The sequence below is a fragment of the Gossypium arboreum genome, chromosome 3, assembly GCF_025698485.1.
Source record: "Gossypium arboreum isolate Shixiya-1 chromosome 3, ASM2569848v2, whole genome shotgun sequence".
Lineage (NCBI taxonomy): Eukaryota > Viridiplantae > Streptophyta > Magnoliopsida > Malvales > Malvaceae > Gossypium > Gossypium arboreum.
In genome coordinates, this window is record NC_069072.1 from 105,899,719 (window position 1) to 105,904,003 (window position 4,285).

General features: G+C 34.6%; 1 non-coding gene across 1 annotated transcript; it reads right to left on the reverse strand.

Moving 5' to 3' along the window:
- Nucleotides 1-3,314: 3,314 nt before the first annotated feature.
- Nucleotides 3,315-3,421, reverse strand: LOC128290732 (small nucleolar RNA R71). Its single transcript, XR_008280520.1, has one exon. It is a non-coding gene; the product is annotated as a small nucleolar RNA R71 (small nucleolar RNA).
- Nucleotides 3,422-4,285: the final 864 nt, after the last annotated feature.

The following is a 4,285-nucleotide window of genomic DNA, read 5'->3' on the forward strand; positions in this document are numbered from 1 at the left end:
TGAGTTATACATTTGGATATATTGAATGAATGAATATTCATATTATAAGTTGTCATTTGAGGTGCCTAAGGGCATATTGGTTGTATGTGATGATATTACATGTTTTAAGCTTTATTTTGGCTGGTTTTGAATGCTTATTTATGACTTGGTTATATGCAAATTGTTGTGTTTAGGTTAGTACCAAATTAGGTGAGAAATGTTGTTTGGAAAATGGCCTATTTTTGTCCACATAGGCAGAGACACAGGCTTGTGTCTCAGCCGTATGTGACACACGGCCAAGTGACACAGCCGTATGTCCCCTGTATCTTTTAAAGAATGCAAGTCAATATGCTCACATGGCCTAGCACACGGGTGTGTGGCTTGGCCGTGTGACCGAAGCCAGTGAGTTACACGGGCACGGACATGAGCTGGGACACGGCTGTGTGTCCTTATTTCAAATACCCACATGGCCTAAGACACGGGCTTGTCTCTTGGCCGTGTGAAGTTTTGAAAATTTTAGAAGTTTCTGAAAAATTCTCTGAATTTTTTATTTAGTCCCAAATTGTTTCTATGGTGTATATTGGACCTCAAGGGCTTGTATTAGGACAATATGCATGATTATGAGTGGTTTCTGACATGAATGCTATATGTTATGAAATGTTTGAATTTTCTGTTCATTGAAATTGTAAACTTTGGTAATACTCTGTAACCCTATTCCCACGACAGTTCAGGCTAAGGGTGTTATAGAGTCACTCTCTTTTCCTCATTCCTAACTTCGTCTATCCTATCACTGATCCCCTTTCATAGTTCCACATGCAGTACACATGTTTATACGTAATGTGTAAACTTGAAATTATATAGGATTTTTCTATATATTTTTACCACATTCTGACTTAATAAATATGCTAATCTTGAGTAATTGTTACTAAATTAATTGAATTTTTCTTAAATATTGATATTGGACATGAATTTATAAAGTATGTCAAATTATGCTTTATTACATGATTTTTATGCAACATTTATATTAATTTCATGCTAATTATTAATATGTGAATTTTCACTATGCAATATGACCATGGAAGATGAGATTAATATAAAAGTTGCATGGACATGGACATACCCACTCTATTTGGATGGTAGGACCATGTAAATTTGGGTTATAAGGATGTTAATTTGACCCGGTAAAAGTGTGCTATGTGATGGACAAGTCTGGTTAATGATTGGATTAAGAAACCATCCGATAAGGAGGAATGGAAGCCCAATTTTGGCACAAGCAAATGGCTACCCAAAGATCACCTTTGGGATATTTTCTTGGAGGTCTCTACAGTTGGAAAGACATTAAAAATTGGCACACAAGTCTTACTTTTGAAACCGTCCAACCTGGCTAAATATAGCATGATCTTGTGCCCAAATCAAGCAATTAAATCACCCACCTTTCCACACATCATGGACAACCATAGGAAGAAGAGAATCAAGGGAGAAGTGATATTATTTTTAGTAAAATTCACCCTTACCTTCCCTATAAATACTACACACCTTTTACCTTTCAAAGCATCCCTTAATTTATTCATTCACTAGCATTCTCTCATTTCCTCTCTTGTTCCCATTTCCCCATGCCTAGCCTTCCCATTTTCCTTTCCATTGTTTAGCCAACAAAAGCTTTGTTAAGACACTACCTTGGCTGGCTGTCTTAGGAAACCCTTATCAAAAGGAGCATCGATCAGAACAAAGTAGCTCATTAGTTAGAACAGATCCGAAAGGCTGTTAAACTGAATATAGTTTACTCTTTCCTCTTTTTATTTATTTTAATTATATTTGCTTTGAGTTTATTGTTTTTGACATCAAATATGGTATTTTAAATCCTATTTGCTAGGATGATTATGTTAATTCAATAAGATTTATTTGATTCATGTTTAACATGTTTGTGCCTCAGTCAATCATGTTTTCAATTAAAAAGAAGATGTATTTCATTCATACGTGATTGGGTGTATCCAGATTACCTGATCGATCCTAACCAGACGAAGACTACTAGAAATATAATTGAAAGGTGCAATGCTCAATTTAGATCATGAAACCTGACTAAGTTGAGGTTCATAATATCTTTAGTTAGCTCTATTATCTTGCATAGTTTTTAGGTTTATGTAATTAAACTGTTGCAAAAGTAAATGTCCCTGTGACCTCTCATAAATGCTAAGAAACCCATAGTCTAATATGATTAGTAAAATGCCTATTTACTAAGTAAAAGATCCGAGGGGACTTAATTTGGTTTCCAAACTCATGAAAGATTGAGTTGCCATGGAATGTTTTCCGAACATTGTTAAGCATTATGACAATGAAATGAATTGATTAATATAATTATCCTAGCCTATTTTATGTTGATTTTTTTTTTGTTTCTAAAGCCATTCATTCATACATTTAGATAATTTTCATTTAGATTAAAATTGCATAGGGATCAATATTTGCATATAGTTAATTTTACTTAGTTTAATCATTACTATCCAAAATTATTGAGTTTTTATATCAAATTGTGATTAATAATTTTGCAATTAACTAATTAACATACCCATTCCCTATGTAGACAATAATTCATTTAACTTACTTATTACTTGAACGACTGTGTATACTTGCACAAACTACGTTACAAGTTTTTGGCATCGTTGCCGGGGACTATTGCCTTAATCATTCTTTGTTAATTTATTTTTGCACATTGGTTTTTATTTAATTTCTAACATTACTAATTTATTGTTTATTGTTTATTTTTGATTTATTTATTAGGTGTTTACGAGTATAAATCGAATCATTGATCTATTACTTGTAGACCCTGAAATCGAGAGAACATTTAGATAGAGAAGACATGAGAGATTTGCTCAAAGACAAACCAAGATGGACTTTGGAAATCAAAATGATGGACAAGGTAATGGAGTTAATCATGTGCACAACCCAATCCTTATTGTTGATGATAGGGATCGTACCATAAGAAAATACATTGTGCCACTTTCCAATGTGTTAAATTCGAGAATCAGGAGGCTGGATATCGAGGCAACCCAATTTTCATTGAAACCAGTGATGTTTCAGATGCTCCAAATGGTGGCTCAGTTTAGTGGTATTCCCACAGAAGATCCACACTTACACCTTTGATTATTCATGGAGGTGAGTGATTCGTTTAAGATAGATGATGTGACTGAAGATGCATTAAGGTTGAGGCTATTTCCATGCTCAAATTGCAAGATCGAGCACGAGCATGGCTGAATTCATTGCCACCAAGTTCAATATCGACATGGAAAGAATTAGGAGAAAGGTTTTTGGTAAAGAATTTTCCATTGAGCAAGAACGTAAAGTTTCGAAATGAGATAACTACTTTCAAACAATTGGATTATGAGTCTTTATACAAGGCGTGGGAAATATTCAAAGAATTACTTCGTATGTGTCCTTATCATGGGATTCCTCATTGTATCCAATAGGAGATGTTTTATAACAGACTCAACGCACATACAAGATTAATGGTAATGCTTCGCTAATGGTGTGATTTTGTCTAAGTCTCATAACAAGGGTTACGAGATCATCAAAAGGATCGCTAGAAATAGTTACCAACAGTTGAAAAATTGAGCAGTTTCCGAAAGACAAGTAGCTGGAGTGCATGAAGTGGGTGCACTGACTTCACTCTCTGCTTAGGTATCTTCTATTTCCTCAATGTTAAAACAGTTTACCATTAATGGTTTGAATAATTTTGTAGCTCAATCACTAAGTCAGTATAATATTGTTTCTTGTGTGTGTATTATGGGGATGCTTATTCTTTCAAGAATTTCCCTTCAAACCCTAAGTCTACTTATTATGTAAGGAATCAGTATCAAAATAGAAGTGGACAATGACCACAATCCAACTTCTATAATCCATAATGGCGGAATCATTCGAACTTTTTCTAGAGTAACCAAGGATATTCTGTCCAAGAAGAAACAACTTAGTGAGCATGAGACTGTTGCTTTGGCGAAGGAGTGCAGTGCATTCTTACAAAACAAGCTACCTCCGAAACTAAAAGACCCTAGAAGCTTTAGGATACCCCATAACATCAGAGAATCTTATTGTGGTAAAGCTTTATGTGACCCTGAAGCAAACATCAACTTGATGCCCAAATCTATTTTCAAACTATTGGGAATAGGTGAAGTAAGACCCACTATTGTGACACTTCAACTTGCAGATTGTTCGTTAGCATATCTCGAGGGAAAGATCGAGGAGGTCTTGGTAAGAGTTGATAAGTTTGTTTTTTCCTGCTGACTTTATTGTGTTAGACTTTGAAGCAAATATGGAT